Source organism: Bubalus kerabau, chromosome 12 (assembly GCF_029407905.1).
Source record: "Bubalus kerabau isolate K-KA32 ecotype Philippines breed swamp buffalo chromosome 12, PCC_UOA_SB_1v2, whole genome shotgun sequence".
NCBI lineage: Eukaryota > Metazoa > Chordata > Mammalia > Artiodactyla > Bovidae > Bubalus > Bubalus kerabau.
This window is the reverse complement of record NC_073635.1, coordinates 12004035-12019163: the sequence shown is the minus strand read 5'-3', so window position 1 is coordinate 12019163 and position 15129 is coordinate 12004035. Positions and strand designations below refer to the sequence as shown.

The 15129-nt window shown below is 38.4% G+C and overlaps 1 protein-coding gene across 7 annotated transcripts in view; it reads left to right on the top strand.

The window, feature by feature from the left end:
• ELF1 (E74 like ETS transcription factor 1) overlaps nt 1-15129 on the top strand; it is a 117036-nt gene that overhangs the window by 33518 nt on the left and 68389 nt on the right. The window contains exon 1 of one of the 7 annotated variants that reach the window (XM_055541950.1): nt 883-960. The exons of 5 other annotated variants lie outside the window; for them this stretch is intronic. The gene's annotated coding sequence lies outside the window, so the exon portion shown is untranslated. Of the gene's footprint in view, nt 1-882; nt 961-3132; nt 3395-15129 lie in introns of those variants that run through there. One more of the 7 variants, XM_055541948.1, reaches the window with a different exon arrangement.

Below are 15129 nucleotides of genomic sequence, written 5' to 3'. Positions count from 1 at the left end.
CATCACCGACTGGATGGACGTGAGTCTGAGTGAACTCCGGGAGTTGGTGATGGACAGGGAGGCCTGGTGTGCTGCGATTCATGGGGTCTCGAAGAGTCGGACACGACTGAGCGACTGAACTGAACTGAACTGAAACTGTTTTCCAAATAGGCATTCCCACCAACAGTGTGTGAGAAGTGTAGTTGTTTCGTATCCTTACTAGCCCTTGGTATTGTAGATGGTAGTGTTGTTTTTAATCTACTCTAATGGGTATAGTGGTCCTGTGGCTTTAATTTGCTTTTCTCTATTGAGTAACACGGAGAAGGCAATGGCACCCCACTCCAGTAGTCTTGCCTGGAAAATCCCATGGACGGAGGAGCCTGGTGGGCTGCAGTCCATGGGATCGATAAGAGTCAGACACGACTGAGCGACTTCACTTTCACTTCTTGCATTCATGCATTGGAGAAGGAAATGGCAACCCACTCCAATGTTCTTGCCTGGAGAATCCCAGGGACGGGGGAGCCTGTTGGGCTGCCGTCTATGGGGTCGCACAGAGTCGGACACGACTGAAGCGACTTAGCAGCAGCAGCAGCACTGAGTAACAATGTTGAGATCTTTTCTGTTTTTACTTACCATCAGTGTCTCTTCTTTTGTGAAGTATCTGTTCAAATCATTTGAGCATTTAGAAAGTTGGTTGGTTTTCTTATTTTTGAGTTGTGAAAGTTCTTTACATGTTCCAAATAGTAGTATATGAACTGACTTTAATTCTCACAATAATTCTTTGAAGTGGGTACTGTTACTCTAAATTACAGATAAAAAAGTTTAGGCTCAGGTTTTTGTAATTTCCCAGGATTTCACAGCTAATAGGAAGCAGAGCTGGTATTGGAACCCATCCTGTGCTAAATTGTTTGCCAGGTTTTTTTTTTTTTTTGGCGGAGCTTGATTATGGGAGGCCGTGAATAGAACCAGGATCCAATTCGTGTAGGTGGTAAAATAATGGTTATAGACACCCCTGAGCAAAGCGGCAGTATATTATGGTAGCAACTCTGCTTCGCGTCTTTGGGAACAGCTGTTTGTTTCTGTTGAAAAAAGTTAATTACTTTTACTTTACGTCTCTTCTACTGGTAGCCAAAAGTACTTCTTCTAAATTACAGTCCAAGTATCTGCCATTATCAGGTGATGAAGTACTGTATATAAATGGATTTTCTGAATAGCAGAAGTTTACCCTTTTATGTATCTATACTTCATAAAAATGTTGATGCGTTTGATGTTGGTCATCTGTTTTTTAAAAACCTTTATCATAATGGTGACTCGTAGGCGCTTACTCTTTGGTGACATCCTCAGATATCCTGAATATCCTCTGACATTTCAGAGTGGCTTCAGAGCCCAGTACTCTTTTTTTTTTTAATATTTATTTTACATTGGGGTACAGCCAGTTGACGATGTGGTGATAGGTTCAGATGCACAACAAAGGGACTCAGCCATCCACATTCATGTATCCATTCTCCGTTCAGGCTGCTACATAACATCCAACAGAGAGAGTTCCATGTGGTATACAGTGGTCCCTGCTGCCTGTTCATTGTAAAGTAGCAGTGTGTACATGTCCATCCCAAACTCCCTAACTATCCCAGACTCCAGTACTTGTAAGTTACATTTGTAGTGATTGACTTTTTAAAAAAAAAACAAAACAAAAAACGTTTTCTTATGATCCCCTCCGTCACTTGTTGGCTGAAATCATCCTTCCACTAGCCCCTCTTTTACCATTTATAATTCGATTGGCTAAAAGATAATCAAATTAGGCTTACGTGGATATTATCTAAGATAAATTTTAACTCTGGGAAACAACTTGGGGATTTTCCAAGTGAAAATCTCCCGTGACTGCTCAGAGGGCCTCTCTTGGTGTTTGGGTTCCAAAGAGTCCCTCTGGATCAATGAGCTCTAAATCAAGTCAGGTATGACATTTGAGAACATGTGATACATTTTTCTTTCTAGCCTAGCTTTTATTAATAATTTATTAAATCGTGGAGATTATTTTAGTAAGAAGATTAGTCAGGCAGTGTTCAGTGACATGGAATAAACAGGCACTTAGTGGGCAGAAAGTCGGTTCACAGTCATTGTGTTTTGTAGCAGTTTACAAAGTTCGAAGTCAGTGACAGCTTGTCCCCTCAGCTGTGCCTCTAGTAGGGCAGAATGATTACTTCCAAGTAATTAACTGAGGGGAGGAGACCTTGCTAAATCCTGTTTATTTTCTGTAAAAGATTAGGATGAAGGCTAGCCAGTGAGCTGGGCTTTTAAAGTACTTTTGGAAGTGCTTAATGCTTTCAAGCCATTCTGATCAATTTAAGCTCTTAGAAGAAATTAATATATGCGCAGCCAGGGACAGGGTGAATATCTGTAGTGACTGCAGTTTCAGCTGCTTGGGCACCTTGTCAGATGGACAGGGACTTGGAGAGCAAAACTTCACTGGCCACATGTTGACACCCTGGGGCTCTCCAGGGCATACCATGGTTGGCTTTTATTTGTGGACAGTTCTGTTTGAAAGGTCAGGAGAACTGTGGCTACCACTTGGGAGTAGTAGAGTTATGAACCACGATCGTATTGATAATCTGATTCAAATAGGGTTTCATCAGGCTTGCAGTTTTATTTAAAATCATTTTGCTGTATTGGGCTTTAGTTCCTTTCTAACCCCAAGTTTACTTTTTTTAGTCTGAAAACCAGATTAGTAGTTCACGCTTATTTTTCCACTGAACTTTGAATTTTCTAGTGGATTTTATCTGTTTAGCGAACTTATAAATCTGCATCTGGTATTGCAGTGTGCTGGCTTTTCCAGATTACATAGCAATATACACCTTTTATATAAGAGTTAATGAGTAGCCAGGTTAGGCTTCCCAGGCCATTGTTACATTCAAAGGCAGAAAGCTTGCTGTCTCCCTTCCATCCCCTCCCCTCCTTTTTTTCCCTTTCATCTTTGTATTTAGTTGCTATATTAAAGTAACTTTTAAAAGTTGCAATTTGTATTTTTTTTTTAAACAGCATGCAGGTTTTTCGTTTTGCTTCCTTACAGATTCTGACTCTGTTTTATTGTGAATTTTAAATCATGATAATTAACCTGGGCTGAGTAATAGTTTAATCAAGGGAGGTCTGGCTGCTTGGCTCTGCCTCTCCCCCTGTGCTGTCTCTCTGCCCCGTTTTTACCTGTGGATTTGCATGTTTGACCTAGCAGAGTAACTGGGTCCGCAGCAACATGGGCGTGCCTCCCTCAGAAACACTCAGTTTCACGTATGACTCATAAGCTGAAGCACAGACACCACTTCCCCAATCTACAGGAGCCATTTTAACAGCACAAAACTTGCCGGATAGCTTTTTACTTTCCAGCCCAAAGGACAGTGTCTAAGGAGAACGAGAATATTGGAAGGTAACACATTAAGATTTTGCGTGTCTGCTTCTGGCTGTTTCCTGGGCTGGTGAACGGGGAGGGTGCTTCTTACCTGTCGGAGAACATGGCTGAATGTGATCTTTAACTCTCTGGGAAAATGTGTGTCGTGGTCCCATGCCTGATTGCACTTTCCTACTAGGGGGAAACAAAGCATTCAGATTCTGGAAACTTTGAGATCTTCTTGATGAAGCAGTTTTTTTATTTTCTGTGATTTCTTTTTCCCCTCTGTGTGACTTGAGAATAAAGGAGACTTTTCTTGATTTTTTTTTTTTTAATACCACAAAGGAAACGAGGTCAAATTCTAATTTTTAAAAATGTGACTATATTTGTAAGGGTGCCCTGTAAATTACAATTAAGCAAACTGTATTATTCATGTGTGATTTGAGTGTTAAGGAAGAAGTTGAAGGGCAATGGTTTTGTTTTAGCATTTTAGTTAAGGGGAAGTTTGTAGACAACTCAGTCATAGGTGTTGCTCACTGACTGTAATATTCTTTGTAATATTTTTTTTGTTTCTTTAAAGTTAATGAAGTTTATACTAAACATTTAATTTTGAAACCGAATGTAAGTTTGGATAAAATGCACGGTCATTTAGATAACAAGTAAAAGTGATTATTAAAGAGGAAGAAAGGCTAGAATGATTCATTTGCAGTTAGGAAAAAATAATAAAGTTTTATAATTCACACTAGAAATTTGTTCAGAGTAGCAACCTTAGAAGCATAACTAGTTTCTGAGGAAATGCAGTATTTTGATTTGGAATGTTGACCTTCCATCTATACAACTGTTCTTAAAATTTGCTTGTTTTGAATTAAAAATTAAAAACTAAGAACAGATTATTTAGTCCTTTCCTGAAATAGTTCTCATTATGGAAATTAGGAGATTTTGTCAAGTGTATATAATGCTGTCCCTTCAAATTCTAGGTGCTCTGAGAAACTGGATGCAGCAGTATATTGCTTAAAAAGTTATTTTGTGAAACTAAAATCTGAATGAAAGTAAAGTTTGAATATGCAGTGCTTCCAAATACGGTTTTCAGAACTCAAACTTGGCAAGTCATTTATTGTTGACTGTGATGATATTTAGCTAGCTCGAGGATTCGCTGTTAATAACTTTTATAAGTGACTGAAGGCCTGTCAGATGAAAGGGAAGATAGAAAGGCGGTCAATTATTATTTCTTACTCTTTGAAAAGATTGTTCCTGTTATCAGATCTCAATTGACAGGCATAAGCAGACATTTTACCAGTTTAGCTCTGAGCCATTTGCTATCATCTTTGTTTGCATATTGCCGGTTTAGTCAGCTTTTGAGTAAGCAGAAGCTGTATTTACTTCTGGTCTGTTCTGTGTGAAAAATTTAATGAAACTTTTGCCTTTCTTTCTTTTTATTGAGTTTTTAAGGCCAGTGACCCACAGAGAAAAATCAAGGGGTGCACAAATGAGCAAATAATTAAGATTTCATTTATCAAAGTAGAAGAATTTAGTATATTAAAATTAAGACACCATTGCAGTTTAAATAAAGATAAATACGAATCGTATATTTTGGTTTCTTGTTATGCGGAGAAGACTGAAGTGGGGCTTCAAGGAGAGGGAGGGGAAAAAAAAAACACACAGAAGCAAAGGCAAACCAGTATGACTTATTATGTAGTCCCCTTCCCACCCTTTTCCTTTCATAAAGTTGAATAGAAGTTAAAGTGAGTCATCAGAATTAAACTTAGAATGACCAGTTTGAAGAACTTCGCGTTAAAAGATTGAAGATCGTTCAGCTGCTCACTTTTAAAGTTGAGACCGTGGCCCAGAGAGGTCTTGTGACTTGCTCAAGGTTAGGTCGTGCTGGACTGCAGGCCTTCCAGACTGCAGCTGCTCAGTTGAGCCCCCACCAACAAATGATGCTTTGTTTGAAATGGTCTATGTTGCCTCAGGAGTGAATAAAATCTTACATCAAGTTCCTTGGTGATGATTTTGGTGATAAGGTATGGCCAAATGAGTTAACTAATGATTTTGAAAATTTGTTCAGACTAGTTTCCTTTTTCATCAGAGAGAGGACGAGGCATTTGTTTAATTTCTACAGCAGCTTTTTTCTCACTATTAGAATTTTTTCATAGTTGAAGCGTTGTGACATTACCTGTTTAAGATGGGCCTAAGGAAGATGGGAATTTGCTTTGAACTCCTAGATACGAAGACAGATTTATTTCCACTTTAATCTTACCTCATCTTCTTTTGGTAGGACAAATACTGTTTCATATGATGCCTTGTTCTATTAAAGTGTGTGTAAAACTGCATATGTTTGCAAAACCTGGAGGCCTCTAAACTCTAACATAAGTATAATTTTGAATTTAACCTTCCCATAAGTAATAATCTCATTCCATTTGTTGTACCTTCTTCTTTGAAAGTTTACTTCACATACCGGGCTCTTGATTCTTAGAACTGTCTGGGGAATACAGAATCTTTGTCTATTAACTTTTTGATATGTTTTATTGTGGTGGTTGAAATTTACCTTAGATCTGTCTTTCTTTAGGTCTGAAATCTGGATTTTTAAATTGCTTTTCATATGACTGTTGAATCTCTTAAATTTCTGAGTCCCCTAACCTAGTTTACTATCAAATTTTCCACAATGTGGTGGTCATCATTGTCCTCAACAATAAACAGGGCACACAAGTCTACAAAATCTGGGCTCTAGTCTCACAAACTTAGAGTCTTACTGAGAAAATAGGGTGTGGTAACATAGGTGAAATAAATAAAGAATGAAACAAAACCACAGAGTTATTAAATTTTAGTTCAGATTGCTTGCCTAGAGGTGACGGGTGACCGAGACTTCAAATGAGCATGAAGGGTCTATGAGTCTTGAGGAGTATTGAAGAATGAGTAGCCTTTATTTGTACAGGTTTGGAAGAGTATCTTCAGTGAGAGTAAGAATGTATACGAGAAACAAATATAGCATATTAACACAGATATATGGAATCTAGAAAAACGGTATTGATGAAACTATTTGCGGAGAGGAAATGGAGACCCCGATGTAGAGAATGGACTTGCGGACACAGCAGGGGAGGGAGAGAGTGGGGCAGATGGAGAGAGTGGCCTCAGCGCACGCACACTATCGGGTAAGGTGGAGAGCTGGTGGAAGGTGCCGGGTAGCACAGGGAGCCTGGGGCGCTCCACCGGCCTGACGAATGGGGGGGGGGGGTGGGGGCGGCTGGGGAGGAGGGGATGCATGGATAGTTGTGGCTGTATAATTATACAATAATTCGCAGTATCGTATGGCAGAAACCAACACATTAAACCAACATTAAACCAAACATTTAAACGAAATTTACAAAAAGAATAAGAATGTAAATTCTTAGAGGGCAGAGGTGTTGTACTCTGTTTCTCCATCTTTTTCAACCTTGGACAGAGTATCAGGCACACGTGTACAGGCCGTTACTATTGCATTTGCGGCATGAAGGCCTTGCTGCTCGGCTGGGCAGGCCCTGCTGTAGTGGCCGCAGACCTGTAAGGGACGTGTGGCCCTTAGCTTAGTCTTGGATGTGTACACATTGTAACCACAGAGATAATTAACACCTGCCTGGTAATATGCTGCATTTAAAGTAGTAATTTTTGACCTTTGTTGTAACAGAGAATCACCTGGTTTCAACTTAGAGATTTTGGTTTATTAGGCCCTGGGGTTTGGCTTATCCATCTGCAATTTTAATGAGTACCCTAGATGACTTTCTCAGAAAGAGAGTTTGCAGGTTTAAGAGCTGTGAAGAGTGATTAATCAGTTACTTAGCATTTTAATGTCTGAATTTTTAAGGAACAGTGGCATTTGGAAACCCACAGGCTCTAGGAAGTATTAATAAGAAGAATGACGAGGACTTACCTAGCCTCAGCTCCCTGCGCAGTGCTCCCTTTCTCTATTGGTTTTCTGCTGGGCTTTGTCTTTCAACATTGTCGCTCTTCTGTGTCCTCTTCTCTAATTCTACTTTTCTTCCTCTGGCTGTCCACTGACAGCCATCTTGACCACATTATATAATTAATCTAATTGTGTTTGTTTTTCAGGTTTAATTAGCCTCTTTATCTCTCAGTGAACCATCACTCTCCCAATGTTAGTATTTGGCTGTTTTTTTTTTTTAGTTCCCTTTGGTGCCTCATGGTAACTCTCCATTCCCTTTTCCCTGGGGTAGGGCAAAAAAAAAAAAAGGTCCCTTCCTGATGTGGGGTAACATTTACAGTCTTTGAAAACTCTTCTTTCCTCGGAGACACTGTGATTATTTGTTATTGTTTGAGTCTGGGAGGGAGTAACTTTTTTTTTTTTTTTGCCATGTAATACTTGAATATGGTTTTTGAAATTTCTTTGGACATTTAACTGCATAATGGATTGCATATTTGTAGGCTTTGCATGACATATTGTCTAGACTGCACAGACTCTTAAATGAGAAGAAGAGTCCCATCAGTTGAGTGGTCTGAATGTAATTTTGCCTCCATCAGTTGGTCAGAATATTTTGCTCCTTTGCTTAGGAGCTGCTTCCTTTAAATGGTAAGAATTAAATTAGTAATATCATTGAGTCAACCTAATTGATTTGGGCAGTTTTCAACTCTCTGAGCAATCTTTCTCCCATTAGTAAAGAGGAGCTCCTAATGGGAGAGTTATTTGTCACCTCTATCTTTGTGTCTTGTCAGTTGATCTGTGTACTAGAGTAAAAGCGGCTGGTGATCTATACTATAAATGTATAGGTATCCACCCTTTTTGAAAAAAATAGTTCCTGTGCAGTTTGCTTTGTTGGTAGAGGGGATAAATTAGGCAGCTGAGCTTTGGTTGTATAAATTTCTGTGCAGAAACATTTTTTATTCCTTCTCTTCCAGTAATAAGTATCTGAATTAATAACCCCACTGTCATCATCAGAAAACTCTTCCTAAACTTGTCTTTTCACCTTCGTTCATTTACCCCTGTTGGAATTCAGAGGCCTTTTCGTTTGCCTGTTAATGCTGCGTGGCAAGGGATCAGGGGCTTCCCAGGTAGCGCTAGTGGTAAAGAACCCGCCTGCCAATGGAGGAGACTTAAGAGATGCAGGTTCTATCCCTGGGTCAGGAAGATCCCCTGGAAGAGGGCATGGCATCCCACTCTAGTATTCTTGCCTGGAGAATCCCATGGACAGAGGATCCTGGTGGGCTAAATCCATTGGGTCGCAGAGTTGAACATGACTGAAGCAAATTAGCATAGCATAGCAAGATATCAGCTCTTTTTTGTCTCCATATTTTGTAGCTTGAGATTGATTGCTAGCATCAAAAAAAAAAAAAAAAAGCACAAGTGTAAACAATATGAATGCCTTCTAGATTTATGAAGATTGATTTAATAATTTTTATATTAAAAAACTATCAAAGTGTTGCACATTTTTAAAAATCGAATAAAAAGCCTTTAGTGAAAAGCAGCGTCTCTCCTCTACCCCTTACCCATCTCAGTCCTGCTGCCTAGAGGCAGCCACTTATACAAGTTTTTGATTTCTTGATTTTTCAAATTTGTATTTTCTTAGATCTATCTTTTCCCCATCTTCTATCCTATAGAATAGAAGTTCTTCAAGGTAGCAGGAACCAGTGTGACTTTAAGTGATGTCAAGTCACATAGAGGTCATAATCTATGTGGTAGATGGTCAATAATACAGTGGTCATTGTATTTGTGCAGAGTTGTATGGTATGGTTTTAGAGATTAAATGAAAGAAAATTGGTTAGTTTCTGTGTTTTAGAAAACAGTCCTGTAAACAATTAAAATGAGCTGTTGATTTAATAACTGTTAGTTTCTGTGCATCTTTTGTATCAAAATTCAGGGTGGGGAACACGTGTACACCTGTGGCAGATTCATGTTGATGTATGGCAAAACCAATACAATATTGTAAAGTAATTAGCCTCCAATGAAAATATATAGATTTATATTAAAAAATACTAAATGTAACCTGTGTGTTGTAGTAAAGCCATTCATTATCCTTTTTTCTTTAAAACTATGAAATGTGAGTGTAGGATAATGTATAAAACATATACAGTTTAAATGTTATTACATAGTGTTTACCCATGTCACAACAGCCTAGGTTAAGAAATAGAGCATGTTTATTAAGATAAAAATCCCCAACTCTGCCCATGTTTGTTTTTCCTTAAAAATAACTAGTATTCTGGTTTTAGTGATAACCCTTTCTTTATAGCTTTACCCCTTTGGATTTTACTGAAATGGATCATACCATGTGTACTCTGTAGTGACTTGTTTCTTTCATTTAACTCTATGAGATTTATCTTAATTGGTTTTAATTGCAGTATAGTACTGCATTGTCTGTCTGTGCTGGAACGTATTTACCATCTTGTTGATGGCGGTAGAGTATGTCCAGTTTGGGAACACTCTTGATGTAATTCTTGGAACATACGTGCAAGAGTTCTTTATTAAATCATCACACTGAGGTATGTGAAGAGTTTACAACGTGTATGGGGAGAATGCAAATTAAAGATAATCTAGCGTTTCTCATTGTCTTTCCTAGGAAGAGATGCCATCGATGCCTTCTTGCCCCTTCAGCCTCTTGTCATGGTGGTTTGCCCTGGGGGCTCAAACCTTCTAGCGTGTGCTCGGTTGCTTCAGTCGTGTCCGACTCTTTGCAACCCCGTGGACTGTAGCCTGCCAGGCCGCTCTGTCCATGGGATTCTCCAGGCAAGAATACCAGAGTGGGTTGCCATTCCCTTCTCCAGGGGATCTTCCTGACCCAGGGATTGAACCTCAGTCTCCTGTATCTCCTGCATTGTAGGCAGATTCTTCATTGCTGAGCCACCAGGGAAGCTAGGACCCTAAAAAGTGGGCAGGTGATGTCTTTAAAATAAGTTGTGGGCATTAGTACATTTGACCACTAATCACTCAGCAGTTTAGCATGCCTCCCATTTATTAACTAGAGTTTATTTCAAACAATTTTGAGTAAAAATTTTGTGATAGATACATTAAAATCCCTATTACATACATAAAAACAATACTATCATTGATGCATATGAAGTAAAGTTATAAAAATATAGGCAGTTGGGCAACAGCAATTTTAGAATGGTCAGAAGAGATTGGAGAGGGATATATGCATATTTATATTTGACTTTTTTATTCTTAAGAGTCTGAAACAAATTATGGAAATGTTAATATAAAGCTGGGTGATGGGCATGTCATTGTATTCTTTCTTTGGTTGAGCTACTTCATAGTAAATTGTGCTATGTAAGGGGTAGATTATTTTCCCTCCACATTTATATATAACTGAGAAATAATATTTAAGTTGATGAGGACCAGAAGTTGATTTTTAAAAAAGAAGTGGTGAGTAAACTCTACATCAGTTTAAAAAAATCATCATTTCAATGAAGGAGATGAGCTAGATTCAGAATTAAGTTATACATAAGACATAAGACTGTATCTGTCCCCTATAACTAACAAGATCGCTCTAGGCATACTTCTGATGAGTAAATGATAATTTCCAGTTGACATCCATTAACCAGTTGGAGATAATAGTTTGTTAGAAATAATTTAGCCTTTAGAATCATCACTTTCAAATATTTTTCAAAAATGCATTTTAGAACAAAGATTCTTAAAACATAATTGGTATAGTGTTAATTGACATTGATAAACTTCCCCCCCCCCCCAAACTTTAAACTTTTTATTTTGTATTGGGGTATAACCAATATACTGATAAACTTTTAACTGGCACATACCTTGAATTAGACTTTTACATCTAACCAGATTTATTGCCATAATTAGTGTTCCGTCTTGCTTCCTGATATGTGTTTCATCTTGTTTCCTTAAAATTCTTACTTATGATGATAGTAAATCTTGCATCTTTAGTTATAAACTTGATATGGAATCTTTATATAAGATTTCCAAAATTCAATAATGTAAATGTGGGATTTGCTATAAAAAGTGAAACATGGACCTTTCTTTCAAAGTCATCCCCTGGCGTGTGCACGCGCTCTCTATTTTTAATTGGGAATGAACACATAGTGGTTTATTATCAAAGAAATGCAAGACCTGGGTAAACACAACTTTTATATGTGTCCATAGTGGGGGAAGAAAGAAATCAAAGTTTTCATTAAGTTCTCAAAATATCAAATTGCCCTGGCTCTCTTTTTTGAGCTGTTTTCCACGGCGTCTCTATTTGTAGTAGCAGGAACACAGAGGAGCAAATGGAAGTAGAAGTCATAGGATTTATGTAATTGGAAGGGTTCTCATAAGTCATGCAATTCAGGGGTCTCCTGGATTTTTTTTTTTTTTTAACTTTACAATATTGTATTGGTTCTGCCATACATCGAAACGAATCCGCCACAGGCATATATGTGTTCCCCATCCCGAACCCTCCTCCCTCCTCCCTCCCCATACCATCCCTCTGGGTCGTCCCAGTGCACTAGCCCCAAGCATCCAGTATCGTGCATCGAACCTGGACTGGCGACTCGTTTCATATATGATATTGTACATATTTCAATGCCATTCTCCCAAATCATCCCACCCTCGCCCTCTCCCACAGAGTCCAAAAGACTGTTCTATACATCAGTGTCTCTTTTGCTCTCTCGTATACAGGGTTACTGTTACCATCTTTCTAAATTCCATATATATGCATTAGTGTACTGTATTGGTGTTTTTCTTTCTGGCTTACTTCACTCTGTATAATAGGCTCCAGTTTTCCTCCTATATAATTTACTGATTCATTCAACAATTGTTTATTGCCTGTAGTATTCTTGATGCTGGGGAATACAGCAGCCGGAGATTTTCTTACTGCAATTTAGAACATAGCCATACTGATGGAACCAATGCAGTGTTGGTGGTGGTGTGTAGACTGCACCTTTCACGCAAGTTAGAAAGAGACTGCTGGGGTTAGACCCCTGAGCTTGTTAAGATCTCTGCACAGGACATTCTTAAGGTGAGCTACCTTTGTTCTGCAGAAGGTCAGAACATGTTGTGAGAGGCATCGTTGAAGATGGGCTGCTTTGTGTATCTAAGATATTTCTCTTTGTTACAGTGGAAGCCAAATAATCATGACTTATCTTTCTTTGGTAATAATATTTTTCTAAGCACTAAGTCCTCGCGAATGTTTAAAATTCCTTTCCAAGTAACCTTTGTATTTATTCAGAATTTTATGTCTTAAAGAAGCTTGTTAAAGTATGCTGGAAGAATATATACAGTATCATACTATTTATATAAAGTTTAACATATACCACACAAAACACACATATATATTAAACCATGAAGAAGAAGAATGTGAAGATTTTAGATTTAAATTAGAATTAATCAGAATTAAAGTTATATGTGTTTTAGTTTCAGAGACAGTTAAGACAATTTGTATTTGGAAACAGAAGATTTGTGTAAGTTATTTGTTTATTCAAAATACTTTATGGTCTGAACTGTTAAAACTGGATGTTATATTTGATCCTTTTGTCTATGGACCAGAGACAGATATGTGGTTGTTATGGGATAATTTATAACCTGTTAGTCTTAGAAATAAACTGAAAGGAAGATGTACTGTTCATCTGCACTTGGTAGAATAAAACAGTTGCCTGCCTTTGTTAGCAAATGATTGTCAAGAAGGTGGTACACACTAGGCTCTCTGCAGACGTCCTGAGACTTTTCTCACCATTTAGAGTGGTTCGAGGGCATCCCAGGTGGCACAGTGGTAAAGAATCTTCCTGCCAATGCAGGAGATGCAGGAGACTCAGGTTTGATCTCTGCAGTCGGGAAGAGTCCCTAGAATAGGAAATGGCAACCCCTCCAGTATTGTCGCCTTGGAAATCCTACGGACAGAGGAGCCTGCGCGGCTATAGTCCACAGTGTGGCAAAAAGTTGGATGTGACTGAGCACCCTCACACGGGGTGGTTTGACAGAGCATCAGAGCCACAGGCTGTGGGAAGGGAGCTAATATGTAAGGAAACGGACACTTCCCTTAAGGCTCAGGGAGCATGTGTTCCCTAGACACTGGGACAGTTGAGGGCAATACACTGACAAGCAAGAGCAGAGATATACTACAGATATGCTGGGAAGGCGCTAGGCTCTTACACTGCTGAAAAGTATATTTTCATTGAAAAATACTGAATAAAAACGCAGTTGTTATCCAGGATACTCATTTTAAGAAATGTTACTTACTGAGCTTAAAGTTGATTTTTATGTGTATATTAAATTCTCTTAAATGACTTACTTAAAACAGCAAGACTTGACCTATTAGGAATGGAGTTCTGTTTGGTTTGTTTATAGTTGATGGGTGAACATATGTGAATAAATGATATGAGCCAAGTTTTGGATATTCTGAGAAGAGAACAAGTGGGTAGAGATCGTGTGATTGGCAGGGGGGACACGAATGGCGACCTGGAAAAAGTGCTTACCAGAAGCCATGGCAAAAATGGCCAGGGATCCAAGAGGCAAGCTATCCATACTGCTGTTTTGAGTTGCCTGTTGGAAGGATTTTTGTTTCTGTTTTGAGTGGTGGTTATCTTTTATGAGAGGTAAAAGCTGAATGGGAAGGTCTTCTATCTAGGTGGTCAAATGTTATTTATCTAAGCGGTTGGGTAAAATAGTTTGAGGGCTGTTCTGTTGTTCAGACATTTCATTTTGTAGTCCGTCATTGTGATTTTCAAGTCTTAATTTGTAAGGTGTTTACTCCTAAAAATACTTCTCGAGAAAACTATTAATAATGAGTCTTCATGTGTGAAATGAACTTAGATCCCCACCTCAGAATACCTTTTTATTTGTTCTGTTTTCATTAACAGTCTTTACCAATTACATCTTTATGCTTCTGGCACCAGGCTTTGATACATTTTCATATAGATGATTGGACTATTTATAAAACAAGACATAAAGATGTAGCAGAGAAGGCAGGAAGTACTTGATGTTTGTATGCCATATCTTGTTCTCTGCTTCCTGTCAGTTAAACCACGATGAGAGGAACAGAGACGCAGATGTACAGTTGCCGCTCTAATTTCCCATTAGGGGGACACGTTAAGTGTAAGCCTGTTTCATTAAACTTTTGTCACTTGTCAATTCTAGGCATGTCACAGGCTTGTTTTGTATTATATGGATTGTATGGATCACAGTTAGAGAAAATATGAAATTGTGTTTACTTTTTGTGAAATTTTTGTAGGTCATAAAAAACTGGCCTTCAATATGAAATGATAAGCTAATATGTTGGTCTCAAATTTTGATATGCATTCTTTTTTTTGGTGTATCGATATTCTTTAAAAGTTTTAGAGCGCCTGGTGGTTTACAAAGTAAAATTTTAGTAGGTACAACTTTTAAGATGATGAAAGAAAGGTCACAGAGGTTGACTTACCCAAGGAAAGAAAGTTATTAAATGGCAGTACTAGGGTTTGAACACAGGTCTTCTGATGCCAGATCCTGCGTGCTTTTAGGAAAAAGTTTGTTTTCATTAAATTCCCATTTCATCTTTATTCAGTGATTTAAGCTTTTAGATTTACCTTAGCTCCTTCTATCTGGAATGTCCCCCCAGCAAATAATTACTGAATAACATGGGAAAATAAGTTTTGTATCTACTTCTGCTGCATCTTTGGTCTCAGCTGATAGACTGATTGTCCATAGTGTCTTAGCTACTTGTCTCTTTCCTGTCCACTCTTACCCACCGGTGTCTAGCAGGTAGGTCCCTCGTGAGTCCTTGTGAAATAAATAAAAGAATGTAGATAGTACTAATATGACTTCTGAAGGCTACCTAGTATATAGGAGAAGACAATACAGGGGGAATGTAATCTTCTTCTTG